The sequence below is a fragment of the Prinia subflava genome, chromosome 3, assembly GCF_021018805.1.
Source record: "Prinia subflava isolate CZ2003 ecotype Zambia chromosome 3, Cam_Psub_1.2, whole genome shotgun sequence".
Lineage (NCBI taxonomy): Eukaryota > Metazoa > Chordata > Aves > Passeriformes > Cisticolidae > Prinia > Prinia subflava.
This window is the reverse complement of record NC_086249.1, coordinates 88,638,894-88,655,539: the sequence shown is the minus strand read 5'-3', so window position 1 is coordinate 88,655,539 and position 16,646 is coordinate 88,638,894.

The window sequence follows — 16,646 nt, the reverse complement described above, 5'->3', positions numbered from 1 at the left end:
TGGCCCGGCTGGATTTAGCATGCTCAGCATTTTGCCCCAGGATGTGTTTCTACATCTGTGCATGTGGCAGAAGGCATAGGGAAGAGATTATTTTCCAGTCTTTGATAGCATGAGGGATTTCAGCACCAATGTAAGGCACACTGAACCCCCTTGCCAAAGTGAAATTAAATCTGCTCTCAAGAAGTAGTGGCACAGCAGAGGCTGCCTCAAATGCATGCTTTGAGATATCACTGAAGTCAAGCAATAAAGGTGCCAAACTAAAAGGAAGTCTCTCTGATTCGTCTAACTGCAGATTAGGGAAACTTGGCTACATTCAGCCCAAGACTTTAATCACTGCCCTTTTATGTGTTTTCCACATATCAAAAATTAAAAAACATGAAAAACACAGCTTATTTGCAGTTCTCGTCACTATGATCCTTCAACAAGCAGTGGGGCTTAGGGGAGAATGAGACATGAGAAAGGTGAAATGGGATTTGAACATTCAAGAATATTTTCTGCATTCAGCCAGGCTAATTCAGATCTCCAGCAAGTCTCTAATTCACAGACCACTGGGACAACAGAAGGACTGCACTGACTTCACAGGCTTTGCAGTTCACACTATAAATGCCCAAATTACATTCAGAGTTTTCTGAAATCTGAATCAGTTCGATCTAGAAAATGTTACACCACAGTAAGCACTATCAATTCTTTTCTACCCACACTTACCCTTTGTTCCAATATGCTTCATTTAATTTTAAATTTGTGCTATTTTTCTTATGGGAAAATGTTGCTGAGATTTCAACTCTGTTGAGATTTTGCAATGCCAAGCATTCCTGGGTTATGCCACTCTTGTTCTACTTTGGAAGCCATTACCTTAGTAGATGTGGAATAGGAAATTGAAAGGAGTAGCTTTTCCTTGTTCTATCTGGACAAAACATTATTAAATATCTTTCAGAAAAAGGAAATGTAACGGCTTATTCATAATTTTTATAATTTTCCTGGAAAACAAGTAATCATAGTTTTTCAATAAGGTTTTAACCTGGAACTGACTATATGGTCTATTTGCAGGCATAAACAAAAGACACACACAAAACCTGATCAGACAATACGGTCAACACATCCTATGCTAACTGAAGACATCCTCAGATATGCCTGCATGGTTTTCCAGGGGGACTCCACAGTGTAAATGGTAACTGGGCCAAGAAACTGCCTTAGCAACCCTAATCCTGTCTCCAGAGAAAATCAATTGCTAGTTGAACTGTAGAAATGCAAAGGTATCCATTCTGCCCAGATTGTTATACACCAGGCAAGCAGCCTACCCAAAAATTTCACTCCCTGATAGCCAGAACACGTTCCAAGGATCTTTCCAAAGGATGAAGCATGAAAGCTGTGTGAGAAATCTCAATAGCATCTACTGCTGGGGAAGCCATTGGTCCAGAATAATCCACAGCAAGCCTTGGCACACGGACTGGTGCCAACCTCCATGGCAGTTCTCCTTCACAGCACTCCTCCAAATGGGTGCTTGCAGATTTTGAGGAACATGCTGTTCTCTCCTCCATAACTCTGCATGCTCCCAGCCTATTTGTATGCTTTTGTAGCTTGTGTTGCATTCTGAAGGCTGTGGTTATTAAATGCTGATGGTTGCTGCTCTTTTTCCATTGAGAAAAATGTGTGAGAAACAGAAATTATATTGCTACATTAACACAGAATCGGGAGAACGAAGTTACAATGAGTTCCCCAAAAGACAGATGATTCATACATTTCATAAAAATCGTGCCATATGCATTAGCTATGGTTCTCAGATAACATTATTGTTGCAAGCACTGTTGCACATAAGTACTTCATTTATCTAAATCAAGACTTTACACTTCTGTGCACTCTGCGGGTCCCAGCCCTGCCATGATGGAGTTACTAGCATGATGTAGCAATGTATTATAGTGTCACATCGACTCACATTTCACATTTTTAACTAAAGAAGATCAAAATAACGAAATGCAGCCAAAGAAGGAACTACTGCTCTCATCTGCAGCTGAGGAGCAGCTTAACTCCTACTTAAGAGTTACTAAATAATAGCAGTAAAAATGAGAGAATAAGGTGTTATTGACAACCTGTATAGACTGGAATAAAAGATTTATCTTTTATGGAGGCAATTATTTATTTCTACTAGATGAAACATCATTAATTTTTTCCTGTATTACTTTTTTGGCTCTCAATATTCTTTCTCTCTCTCTCTCTAAGACCAGAATATGTTTCCACTTGGTCTTCGGGAATTTGGAGTCTGTCTTACCCTCTCATTTTGATGACTCCATCCTGCCACGTAGCCACCTTTTTCCTGAATAGGATTGGTTTGTCTTCCATTCTAGGTTCCTGCTTACACTAAGAGTGGTGGGAATGTTGTCAGCATTAGTGGGAATCTTACCTTTCCAGACCTCTTGTCCCCTCAGTGTGCCCAAATAAGGCTTGTGAAGGTGGTACTTACCCTGTGAAAGGTGGGAGCTGTAATATCACCCTGCTTCAGCCGTGTCATCCTCAAACACAAAACAAGAAGCACGAATGTGGGGTGAGTGTGATGAGATGAGTATCTCACAGTTTTGATGCCAGGCAGGCAAACTAAAACTAGATCCAAGAATATGGAAATAAACATCATTTTAGTACACAACACTGTGCTCCAAGCTACCTGGCAACTGTAAAAAGTCATTTACTCACTATTCACTTATTCCGTGAGCAGAAGGGAATCTAGTGGGAGACTGACATGATGCAAGTCATAAGATGATCATTGTCATCTTATGATGATGACAAACCTGAGCTGACTATGCTGGCAGCCTTTCACATTTCATATTTCCAGCTGTAATTAATGAGCCATTTTCCAGAATGCAAATAGAAGCCTAAAGCTTTTCTTTAAAGCTTTTTTGCTTCATTTTCCATTTGTGTGTTCTCTGAGATACAGGAAACTTAGAAATATAAGGTGGAATGACAACAAGATGCAAAAGGCATAGAAAATTATGTAAATATGTCTAAAACAAAGAATTTCACTTGCCTTGAGACATGTCAGAGTGCATATATTACCTTAATTTCACTTACAAATAAAAATGCCTTTCTAGAAGCTAAGTTAAATTTGAGCCAATGCCTCACTTCACTTTGAATAAAGGCAAGGATGCCAAGACAATATTCCAGGTATGCAAATGTATAAGCCCAGATATCTCAAGACAGGACTATTGCTTAAGCATCTCCATGCAGTACATTACAAAAAAAAAAAAACCAGGAAAAAACCCAAATAAACAACAACAAACCCCCCATCAGCCCCAATAAAAAGACCAAAAGCCCCCAAAAGTTGTATTTGTATAGCATCAAGCACTGTTGTAGTAGGAGGAAGGGTTTTGGTCTTAACAAACCCTTTGTTAAGAAAATGCACAGAGGGCACTGAATAGCTGCTCTCCCTTTCTCTATGAGCTGTAGGTTTCACGATTTCCAAGACCTTTTACTGAACAGGTAAATCAATTCTCATTTTTCAAATCGATATTTTCTTGCCTTGAATGTCTTGTGCTGATAAAGCACTTTCAAGTACAATTTGAGTTTCTCTTTGTGTTCTGCATTTAATATTATTGTAGGAAAGTAGAACTCTGTAATTGTCATTATGGTAATTTTTTGCCACAATATTTTTGTAGGAATAAAATCGAAATTTATTGTAAAGATGATAATTCAGCAGTGATGACCCTTTCCATGGCGCTCTAGATTCAGCAGTATTTTGAAAAGCAAGAATTTGAAGATCAAACCTACCAGTGCCAGTCTACTGTTTTTTCTGGCCGGTGAGTTTTTCACAACTCCCTCTAAGAAGCTATTTTATATTTGCATGCAGCTGCAGTGTCCCAGCTGGAGTGTCACTGAGGAAGCAAAGACAGAGATTTCTGTTGCATTTAACTTCCTGCTGAAGGTTGACCACTTATTCTTTGTAATCTTGGAACTTCTCTTACGTCAAACTAACCAAACAACCCCCTCAAAACATTCAGCATATAAAATTATTTATATGTCATTATTTTAGGAACCTTTCTGAGGTGGCTCTGCCTTGCTCAGCTGAGTTGATCAATATATTTATGACACTGAGAAAGCATTAAAAGTCACAGATCACAGAACTGGTCAGGTTAGAAGGGACCACAGTGGGTCATCAAGTCCAACCTCCCTGCTCAAGCAGGATCATTCCAGGGCACAGAATGCATCTGGAAGGTTCTGGAATATCTCCAGTGAGGGAGATCCCACAACCTCTCTGGGCAATCTGTTCTAGTGCTTGGTCACAGGCCCAGTAAAGAAGTGTGATTATATATATATAGAGAGAGAAATAAAATATAGCACTTGGTACTCAAAGCTTGAAAAATACTTGAACTTTGAAAAAACCCCAAAAAATCTTCATTTCCAAAGATGAAATTACTTCTCTTTCATTATCTGATACTTCTTGGAGACCTCATCTTTAAAGTTCAGAACCAGAAATATCTACCAACTTATGTTCAGGATGTTTCAGCAGGGCTGGAGATCATCTAGAAGATAAAGCAAAGAGATTGTCTGAGATTTCTAGACCAATGAGAAATGCTTTTGTGAACCTGAACTTTCAGATACTGACAGAGCATGAAATCTTTTGAAAATCTTCTCTCACTCACAAGCACATGACCCACTGAGAGGACAAAGACATCATCATTTGATGGAGTTTCTGCTGACTCCATGTTCACTGAGTCTGAGAGAGATTCTGGCAAAATATTCGGAAAAGGAGATCACTTTTCTGAAACAAGAGATTCTGGCAAAATATTCAGAAAAGGAGATCACTTTTCTGAAACAAGGAGAGTATATGCTTCTATGTCAGGGTGTTTACGGCTGTAACTCTAAAAATAGGGACAGCTTTTATATGGAGATCAATTCAAAGAGTGATGCACTTAGACTGAAAGGCAGTGACTTCATAAAACACAGAAAGCTCTAGAATAACACGATCCAGTAGTTCTGGTGAAATTAAAGTGCTGCCATGAATGCATCATTTAAAAATAATTCAATGCATCTCTGAAGAATATAGCTCAGCTAAGATTTAATATGGGTTCACTGCTCTCTACTCCCAGCTGCTATTTTAGAAGAAGCAGCCAATATATTGAGAAAACATTTTATAAAGCATGAGATACATTTCAAGTTCCAGTAAAATAATTGGAACCTTCTAGGATTTGCTTAATTATGCAATATAGTTAGCCCTTAGCTAGTGATTTAAAATGTAGGTTAAATATTAAAGATTTTTTTTTCACAATAAGCATTTAGATTTTTTATATTTGAAAACTACTATATCTTATGATTATGTTGCCCTGCCAAGTTAAGATACTTTAATTAAATTGAAACCAGCTAGCTTTGCTATAATCACCAGAGAAAAACAAAATATGAAAAATGAATCTGCTATAAAAAAAACTTCCTTGAGATGTTTTATCAAAATGGTGATTTTGAAATCTATTAACAGCTGTAGGCCAAAAAAGCACACGAAATTACTCAGGCTGGCAGATCCAGAGGTCCTTTATCACTAAAGGTGAAACTATAATTTCAACAACAGTTCAGCCATTAAAGCTGTGCTTCAAACAGCTAGCTAGTGGTCAAACTCCTCCTTTAACATATTATGAAATAAAGCTATAGAATTATAGTTATTACAAAATCAAGTACATTTCAAAACGTACAACCAAGTGTTTGTAGAGGTTTGTAGAAATGAGGCTCATGGTGCAGGAGCTCGTGCTGTGCAGAAGCAAGGCTACACCAAGTCTAATGCTTGTGACCTGCAAACACTGTGATGAACTGGGAGGCTCACAGCAGCCATTTCCAGAAAACACAAAAAAGGCCAACATTCATAACCTCTGCTTCAAAAATGCAGGGTGCTGACTGAGAACAAGGTTTGCTGGGCCACATCCATCCCGCCAGCCCCACTCCTCTGTGGCTCCTCTGCAGCCTACGGTCCTTCCCCACCAGCAGGAGGGAGGTGAGCATGGACATCCCACAGGCAAATCTGCGAGTCCACAGAGCACCCAGGAGACATGGAACAAGAGACACGTTTTGAACAGGAAAACAGCAAAAATTGCATTGGAAAAGTGGCATCCTGGAAATGGAGAAAATTTCTGTCCCACTGAACAAATGTCCCATTGTTGTGAAGAACGAAAAGCAAGCAAAATGCAATTTAGAGAGGTCTGCTATCCTCACCTTCCTTCTGCTACTGCACTGCCTAAGTACCTTGCTGGTTTTTAGCACCCCTTCTACACCATTATCTGCAGTGTAAGTCAGAGAGCCATGGGTTAGATGTGTTAAGGGATTCAGGTTTTGGGGCAGCAGCCATGGCAGTGTCTGCCCTCCTGGCGCCCGGCTGCTGAGTGCCACCTCCACTGGGTTTGTAACAGGCAGAGCTGGGAGCAAGGATGCTCCAGGGCTTGCCAAGAGACACCTCAGTCAGAGAGAGGTACCTGCCTGAGAGCCCATCACTGGCGTGGCCACACCTGAGTCACAGTTAAATGAGCTTCAGGTCATGCCAGGGGATGTTTAGATTGAATATTAGGAAAATTGCTTCATTGAAAGGTTTGTCAAGCCCCGGAACAATCTGCCCAGGGAAGGGCTTGAGTCACTAGCCCTGAAGATACTGAAAAAACGTGTTGATGTGGCACTCAGGGACAGGGTTTATGGTGGACTTGGCAGCTCTAGGTTTACAGCTTGCCTTGATCCTAAAGGTCTTTTCTAACCTTGAGGATTTTGTGATTAGCATCAGGTTGAAACTTCTAGCCTGGAGTCCTCTCCTGCACTGCAGCTGTACATTGTACTCAGGCCTGTGTAACACAGAGAAAAGACATTGCCTGTGTGACAGGGAAGCAGGAGGATTCCATTTTAGCCAAATTACTAAACTGTGTACAGGTCTCACTTGCTATCCCAACCATCCTGCTGCAGGCTTTGTCCTCAGGATGTCCCTCTCCCTTCCTGTTGCAGTCATATTCCTGGCCAAAAAGAGATGAAAAAAATCAGTGGACTAGAGAGAAGCTGCCTAATCTTTTAACCAGTGACTGGGAAACTTGATCAGAAGTACAGAGGCTTGGTTTCTAACCACTGCTCTAACAGCTATTTGTGTGCACAGAAACAAAATATTTAATACTTGGTGAACAGAAGTATGAAAATCTGTATGTCTCAAGAGCTAGCTTAAGGAATGGCAAGTAAGGATCAGAATTTAGGGTTTAATATGTGAAATTACTCAGTCCCATTTAGGGATCCTCAAACCTTTATGAATTTGGGATAATAATGGCAGACCTGAACCACAGGCCCTTCAGACTGTTACCAGACTTTCCTTCCCTGCTACCAGCCCTGCATTTAACTATGTTAAATGCAAAGGCGTATTCATTCTTGCAGCAACAGTGCTTTGACTATTTGTCAAACTAGAAAAAACTATAATAAAAATGGATAATTACAATAATACTACTAATAATAATACCATTGCTGCTGCTACTACTACTAACCCAATTTGTTTATTTCCTAAATAACTACCTAACTTCACATGGCCACTGCAGTGGCTGCCCACAGCCTTAGACACTGTCATGTAGTAATGTGCACACCCTTCTCTGGGAGGATAATAATAATCTTAAACCATGAGCAGCTTCATTTCACAGCCTGATTTCCTCCATATAACCACTAAAATATTCCCAGGTTTCTGATACATGCAGCTACCTTTACAGATGTACTGGTTTATTGTTTCATTTCTCAGGGATGCAAAGCAACAGAAGCACATAAAATTTTGCCAACTTTTGTCTAAAAATAAAAAAATGGCACTATTCAGTCAGTGCATACAAAGTTATACAGAAATCAAATTTTTAAAATAGCAGCATCTGAATCACTGCCTCAGTTTTTCCATCACTTTTTTGAATATGTTTGGTGGTCACAGAGACTCCAGGGTTTTGCTGAAGGCCCATCTCTTCTGGTCCCTGCAGCCAAGTTACATTTGTCTTTCTCTGGTAATCAAAGAAATGCTGCTTATAAAATAATATTTTCCCTTTAATAAGTACTAGTGCCCTTTTTCAGGCAATGTCCTTTGCTACTCAGAAATCAGTTTGGTCATCTGTTTCTTGGCTATCTGCTCACCTGGCAGAATATTATTTGCTTGTCCTTTATCCAAGGACAACAAACTCTTGCAGTTTTACGGCCCTGTGCTAAATACAACACCTTTTTCCAATCAGCCCTATGTGCCAAATCAAAACAAGGAGCTTGTGTTGCAGATATGGAAGCAAACATCAGACTGGGTGGATAAAGGTACATTTAGCCACACACAGACACAGCAATCAGAAATGGATGCAAAGTCAACAAGTTTCACTGGCAAATTGATTTTGTTTAAGCCTTTGTTAAAGGGCAAGTCTTCCACCAATGCCAAAACATAACATCAACCAAACCTCATCCTTTTAAAATACACAAGTACTGACAAAGCTGGGAACAATAGATGCAAAAAGTTTTGCTCTCTTAATCCAGCAGCATCTGAAAATGAAATCCTGCAGCTTCTCTGCAGACCTGAGGCACAGAGCTCATAAAACTGCTATAGAATGTTAAACAGAATTCAAACTAATTGCCCCTGGATGTGAGTTGCAGTTATACAAAACTGTCCCTGTCTCCTGATGAAATCAGTGTCCATGTTCTTCTCTGAACACATTTGCATTTTTAGCCTTCTCTTAATCCACAAAAGAACCTTACATGTATCAAAGATGCATCTTGCCCTTGAATGCTCCTTTTTTCTCTAAACTCTCTAGTTCATTTAGTAGTTTATCTGTTGTCTCTGCTTTCTTTAAAGCCTCTGGATACCATCTGTAAATTTGATTGATGTGTAAGTTCTCTTATTATTTTGGGCCATTTATGCAGAAGTGAGTATTAGGCTCAACATCAGGCTCACTAAGTGAGCTCCACTTTGCTATTTTACCCCTCATAGTTGCTTTGGTTTCTGATTTTTCAGTCTTTTTTTTTTTTAATGCAATTATGGTGGGTTTTTTTAAAGAAATTGTTTAGATTTGATTTTCTTTGCTGAAAGTTTCAGATTTTTGCAGAAAGTTTTTCCCTTTCTCTAGTTAAAGTACAAACGAATCAAAGACAGGAACAAAGTTTGTTTGGTTTCTCTTCAGACCCATGTGGCCTGTAGCATATCTGGTTATATATGACTGCTTAAATAATGAAGAGTTCTGTATTTGCTGTGCTGTAAAGGCAGCATATACACTTCTACATATAGCATACTTCTACACATACTGCAGGGAAGTTTAGATTTATAGGACTTATCCACAGCATAATAAATGTTTACCTTTCACTCATTATAATGACAGTTGCTTACTCCTGCTCATTGGAAGATACGGTATTTTACTATCAGAAGAAGATGTGGAATTCCTATTCCTTATCTCTTCTTCCACCAGGTGAGATGGAAAGAGAACTAGCTCAACATTTATACATTTCCTTATAAATGCTTTCTTGGTATAAAATTTCAAAAATATTCAAAAACAAGGGACAACTTCCTGTTCTTCTAGAAAAAACATACAAAATAAATTTTTAAATCTTTACAGCGAAACATTAAGCATTCATTAATTAAAAACTATAAAAAGGAGTTTAATGCTGGTCACATACATCACTCTTCTAGAATAACACTCTCTTAAAATGACAGTTTCCACCATGAAGCAGAGAGCACAGAAAATGTTTGACAGCCAGATCAACCAGACCCTTTGCTTGTGCCTTGTTCAGTGTCACCATGAGATGACAGTACAGCAGACACTCCACTCTGGCAAGTGGATGACCACTGCTAATCCCAGCATTCAGAGATGTGCATTACAGCCATTACCCTGTCATTACAGCCACCTGTACTTACAATTTTCAAGTTATTTATCAGAGACAAAGGTTCTGACTTCACTTTGCTCTGTATCATTTCAGCTGAAGCACAATAAATGCTATAAGATGACTAGAAAAATACCTAACCCTGCATTCAAGGAAATGGTGTCATCAAAACTAGGAGAGAGAATTATTTAAAAAAAATATTTTGACTGATTTGCCTCTTGTGCTTTCAGGTCTGCCACTCATAACTCCACAAAGCTTGTCAAACTCACTTTTCCAAGAGGAAGATGTGAATTTTCTTCCTGTTCTGCTGTGAGAAAAAAATCAAAGAAAATGGAGGTGACTTCTGTAATCTTTCAATACACTAAATGTTTCTCCCTCTGTAGTTGAACAGCATAATTAAGAAGTCCTCATTTAGAGTTTGAAACTTTAATCATGGTTGTCCTAATAAAATCCTCTCTGGTTTGATGGACTTTATATTACTTCTCCTCGAGTGAACTCCAAACTGATTACTTGACAGAGAGCATTATCTAATTAATTATTTAGAGGAACAACTACCAAATTACACACAGAGATTGAGCAGCATATGGTGATCCAGTTTTAATCTTCTAATCCAGAGTTCAAATCCCAGGTGGGGACTACAATCTTCTGAATATTAATCTAATTGCACCTCTACTGTCCCAGAAAATGAGTTTCTTGTCCTTATGAATTTTTCATTATTTCATCTGTAGTGAGACAGAAGCCTACATCTATCACGGTTTGGAAAGCATGTACTATATCTCCACAAACTCCACTTGTTCACCCTATTTCTGAGCAGTTCCTCTTCATTTCTATACCTTCGTGGTCCATAACACTGACTTCCATCATCTCTCCTACAATGAAACCCTCAGCACCGTCTGCCGAGGCATCGAGTGCTCTACTCTGGACAAGCAAGTCTCCATCAAACCTCTTCAGTGTAGGAAGATAAATTTCTTACCCTTCCCATCATCTATGCTCAGCACACAGGTGACCCAGATGGAGTTCAGAAAGCATATTTGGGGTTTTGAGATTTGTTAGCTCTGATAACAGGGCTAACAGTAGTCTGATGACTACTCACAAGTCTATTTCTTAAAGTAACTGAACACTTGAATAGCTAGATCAGGGTTCAACTGATTCCAAATATAACTGTTGCTTGCATCTTTTTTTTTTTAACGTAGCCTAAGGGTAAATTGACTTCAAAATTGTTACATATCAAAAAAAGCACATAACAGGGAGAATCAAAACACTGCTTCAAAATGTAGTTATATTTTTCACCCAAATGCCTCTGCATATGACAAACAGTGTCAAACAGGCTAGAATTTGTGTGGCCTTAAGCTTAAGGACAGAAATAAAGTATTCAGAAAAATGGATATTCAGAAAGAACTCCTTTTGAGGCCCTGCAGTGTCTTCATTAGAGCTTCATACATGGCTCAAAAACCAACCTGCTGCTAATCCTAAGGAAAGCCACATAAAATCCCATGCTGCACTCAGTCCTTAATCCCACATGATGGCCCATAGTTTACCTGCACTCGATCCCTTTCACAGCACTACATGGACCACACACCCACCTCATTCACCAGCTACTCTCCCAAATCTAAACACTCCCTTACTGTAAATCTCTTCTAGCTACCAACACAGAGGCAATTTCCCTCCAAGCCAGGTGGAGATAGGCAGGGGCAGCCTCACAATAAGGCAGTCTGTGTGTTGCTACCCATCCCCAAGGTGTCATTGACTACTTAAATCCCCACCCGTGGCTTCAATCCTTGAAGTACACAAAGCAAGGCTGCTCTCACACTGACGCAACAGGCTAAATGAGAAAAGTGACAAAACTGAACCCAGGTTGCACCCTCAGCTGGTTTTGCATCACAGGCTCCTGAGCAGAAAAGCAGTGATTGATGTGAGCAATTAAAAACTGTGATTGGTATGGGACTGAAGAATGCAGGCCTACCACAAGAAGGATGTTTGAGCTGGGGTTTATTTTTCCCTCAGCAGCACTATCTTTCACAGTGCTTTAGAAGAACTGCTATGGGGTGTTCTGCATAGGGTCTCTGCTGCAGGATCTGCGAAAGCACAGGTTTCACCAGCTGCCTGCACTTGCAGCATGACACCAGCAACCATGGGCTAAATGTTGCAGCAGAGGCAGGCAAAACAACTCTGTGCTTGTTGTTTGCCTGCTTAAAACTGCACATTTGTGTGCACATTAGCCAGTTATTTGCTAGCTCTCTTCCCTCACAACTAAAAGTTATTCTTCATGTATTCTTTATTTTTCCAAGTTTCTATCTTTCCTCTCATGCCACACGTCTCTGAATGCTCTTGTAATAACTAGATAGAATAACAGCCAACCTCTCCTGGGCTTGGAGGGAGAGTGATTTATATTTACAAAAATACCCCAAATAAAGGAGAGCAAAGCCAGCTCTAGAATGCTCCAATCGGTTTAAATTTATAATCAATAGTACATGGAGAGACCCCCTCTTGTAAATGTATGCCTAAGCATCTGTGTCAAGCTCTTGACTCTAGATTCTCTAAGCAGAGAGTAGGTGGTGGGGCTCAAGGGCCTGTGTTCCACACCTACTTCAGGGCAAGATCAGCCACACCCTGAAGTACTGCCTTGTGGAGGTTGTTAGCTCTTGCTAGGTCTGGACAGAAGACACTAGACATGATGTTGTCTTGTTCAGACTTGGTTGTTTATTATTTCTTATCTAAGATACATTCTCACAACGTGTGAGCTCTGTCTAAAAAGGCAAGAAAATGGCTACTTCTACCTCATTTCAAGGACTTTTAAACAATAAGCAAAACCATTAAAACCCAATACCTAAGTTATTTTTATTTATAACCCAATTAAAGATCACTCAATGTCCACAATGCGGGCTTTCACTAACCAATTAGAAAAGATCACCAAAACCTGAGAAGGAGGAAAAAGAAAGTGAAGAAGAATGACCCAGGCAACACCCAAAGCCCTCCATCTTGACTCACATGTATTACTATACACTAAAACCCCAAATCCTAAGTTTCTAGGACTCCAACAGTACTTCTTTTCAAGGACTACAGAAGTTATTCAGACAAGGGTATCTCAGTTCCATCATCCCTATTTGCTAGGCTGAATCCTACCTTACAACCTTGACTAGCAACAGAAAAAAACAAGTTCGGGGGCATAGGTAGGTTGGGGGCTCTTTTTTTGGTTCTTTACCGAAGAACCCAGATTTCAGATTTGTAGTGGGACTTTGGCTCTCTCCAAATGCTCACAACTTACACTGGGTATTTCTCAGATAAGTTACTTGTGGCAAGGTTGTCCTCAAGGTGTGCAAAAAATAAAACCAAGTGCTGTATGGGGAAATCAGAACATGCAAGTGGAAATATCACTCTCGAGCTCAACAAGAAAGAAAATCCTTCCTTCCTGTGGCTTTCGTGGCCCCTTCTGTGCAGTGAGACACTGTTAGGAGCAGTCTAAAAGGAGGCCTCATGCAAGAGAATCTGTAGAGTGTATAGCTAAACTTCTGAGGTGGAGCAGGCATCAAACCCAGATCTCCCATTGTCCAATTCACCTTTAAACCACTGTATCTAAAGGACTTGCCACAGCATTTCCAGCCTGGTCCTTCTGCCACAGCACTTGCTCTTGCTGTAACACAGGTTGCACTGCCATTGGCAAGAGGCACGTGTCCTCCAGCAGAGGCAAGTGCAAAACTGGTGCTCAATCTGTACATCCCACATGGCCTGGCAAGTCTGCCAGGCGTGCTAAAAGCTCAGTTTGTCTTTTTGATATCTAAATAACTTTACTGGAGAAAACTTAGGCAACTACAGCCACACAGATTGCCGTGCTAGGTTTAAAAAAAGAAAGGATTTGTGGATTGCTCTCTTTAGCTTATCTGATCTCAGCCTATATTTTTCTTTAGATACACACTACCCTTTACAGAGCTGGGCCTAAGGTTACAGGAACAACTTCTTGTCTTGTCACAAGAGACAAATAATTCAATGAGTGGGTCTGACAACATAAACATATGAAGTTTGCACATACCACATAGAAAGAGCAGAGTTCTCCTTTAACTTCTTATTTTCTTCTGATGCATGATTTCATCGACTTCATCATCATGCACAGCATAATTCTGTTACTATGGCAAACAATTTATCTCTCTCGTTTTATTAATAGTCATTCCAAACAATTAAAAAATTGAATCTACAAATTTAGGTTTATGCCTTTGGCAAAGGCAGTCTGTTTTGTAGATCAGCAGATATAACTGTCCTACCCGGAAAACATCACTATCCGAGGCTTGTGTTATGTTCGCACAGATGTTCACAAACAAATTCAGTCTATGATTATTTTCAGATTAATGACATCCTGCTCTATTAGAGCATTGCCAAATCATCCCTTTATTGCCAGTCTTGCATGGTTTTGTTTGTTGTTTTTTTCCTAAAGCTCCAACTCTAAAAGACACATGATTAGTCAGTTTTCCCTCCTAAAGTCTCAAGCAAGCCTTGTCGCAAGCTTGACTCATGTTACCCTAGGGGCCCAAAGAACAGAAGTTAATTGTCACATTTTCTTACCCACTTTCAAGACTTTTAAGGGTCTGACTCATGATTTCTAATGCCTACAGTTGGCAATACTGCATATACATTATATGTGTCATATCATCCATATGCCAGTAAACAAAATCTTTATGAAATGTCCAATTAGTTACTACCCTACTGTTTAGAATAAATGATTTTTAAAAATAATGTTCAAATCTCTGGTGCCAAAGAAGTTATATCACTGCAGTAGTCACTCACAGCAACAGAAAACAAATTCCTTATTAATCTGATTAAAAACAATCAGTAAAATCTACCTCCTAATCAAACATGCATGTGAAACCTAAACAGAACTACTTTCGATTTCTTAACTCAGCAGCCTACAAAACAGAAGGTAAGCCATGAAAACTCTTATATCTAAACTATCTTAACTAAATATCAACTATACAAGCATTTACTGTACTGCTGTCATTGAAATATAAACATAAGAGACAACTTGAGAAGGTTTGTTCCATCTAAGGATTTTGTCATTGTGTGCTTACCAGCACCCCCAGCCCACCAGTGGAAGAACCCTGCGTGGGCTGGAGGCATTTTGGAGAGAGCTGCAGGTTACCTTAGTCCTGCTGCTGAGAACAACACCTTCACCAGGCCAGCCACCTGGCAGCAGATTTGTCACATACTCCATTTCTAAGAAGCTTCTGCAAAAAGAAGGGCCAAATGTTTGCTTATATCATGGGATGGTAGCATTTCTGTATTTAAATTCAAATTTATGGCAAAATTTGATTTTTTGATTACTCATGTTAACATTTAATCAGTTTTACACTTTAGAGAAAAGCCCTCATTTATAATGCTTGGCATCAAGTAACCAGAATCAGAAAGCAACATATAAAACAAAAATACCCCCACCATATAAATAGTAATTCAGGCATATTTAAATTATCCATTAACCCAACTAGATATTTACACCATTCAGTTCACCTCTTTCATTTTGGCTCTACTTTCAAGCCTACAAATAAAAGCCTGGCATATGTTGTACAGATGTGATGATTGTACCTCAGAACAAATCAGAAACATATAAATGGTTAAGCAATTTATGTGCTCAGACTTGCTTAGTGTGAGTCAGAACCCTTCTTCTCTCCATGAACCTCATAAGCATGTTTTTCACAACTTTCTAGACTAATAGAAAATATATAAGCAAGGAAAGAAGGGAGTAAAGAAAAAATACTTGGGAGATATTTTTGTTTCAAGGACTTTAAAGATTATTAACTTAATTATCAGATTGGCAATTATTTATAGCTTATAATTAAAAACTAAAAAATGTTTAATAAATTGAACATCTACTTGTCATTATCTATTAGAAGCCCAACCTGCACACTACTGCTGTAATGGAAATGTTGCTGCTTATTTTGCCAGGAACTAAACATGTTAATCTCTGCATTTCTTGCTATATAAACACACTTTGTTTTCTGGTGTCACACTGAAATATCCCCAAGAACACATTTGTATGATTCAATGCTTTAATACCTGGGTTGCTTTCCCCAGAATTAGATCCAATACCTTGTATTGGTTAAGAAAGTAATTTTTAATCAAAACTTGCCACCATTTCTAGAAACAAAATGGCTGAAAAATCACTCCATTCCACAGAATGCATTTTTAAAGGTCTGTATTAGTGGTGGGATTTATCAATTTGCATCTGAGCATTGTTCGTTCTCTTCACGCTGTTGCCCAGCTCACATGATCTAAGCAACCACTCCCAACTGACAGACAGCAGGAACAACGTGCACTTCATTTTCCCCCTCATTTCTTTTTTTAAGACAGATTTCTTTTCATCTTTGAGCACAAGTTTATACTTCACTGATTTTATTCAGCTTGCTATAATCTTTATCCTTAATGCAAAAAAGTCATCTGCTATGTGAGTTAGATGGGGAAAATACATCATGCATGCAATAGGGAGAATGCACTGAGTTAGATCTTAGTAAGCATCTACATCTGCCACTCAGTCATTGCTGATAACATTTTCCTCCAGCCATATATATTCCAAACTTTGGTTTAGGAGCTGGGGGGAGGGCGTGTTGTCATTGAAGTAAAAACCACTAAAAACTGAGACAGAAATACTGTTGTGTTTCTACTTCTGACTCCAGCAGTGTGGTACCTGTATTCACTAATTTGACACAGAAAAAGCACACAGCTACACAGAAAGCAGAAAATCCCTCCAAATTCATTGTTTCATAAGCAAATGTAAAAGTTGACTATGTAAACACATCAAGGTTGTACTGACTGTGATCAAATGCACAACAAATGTAACACACCATTTAGAACTG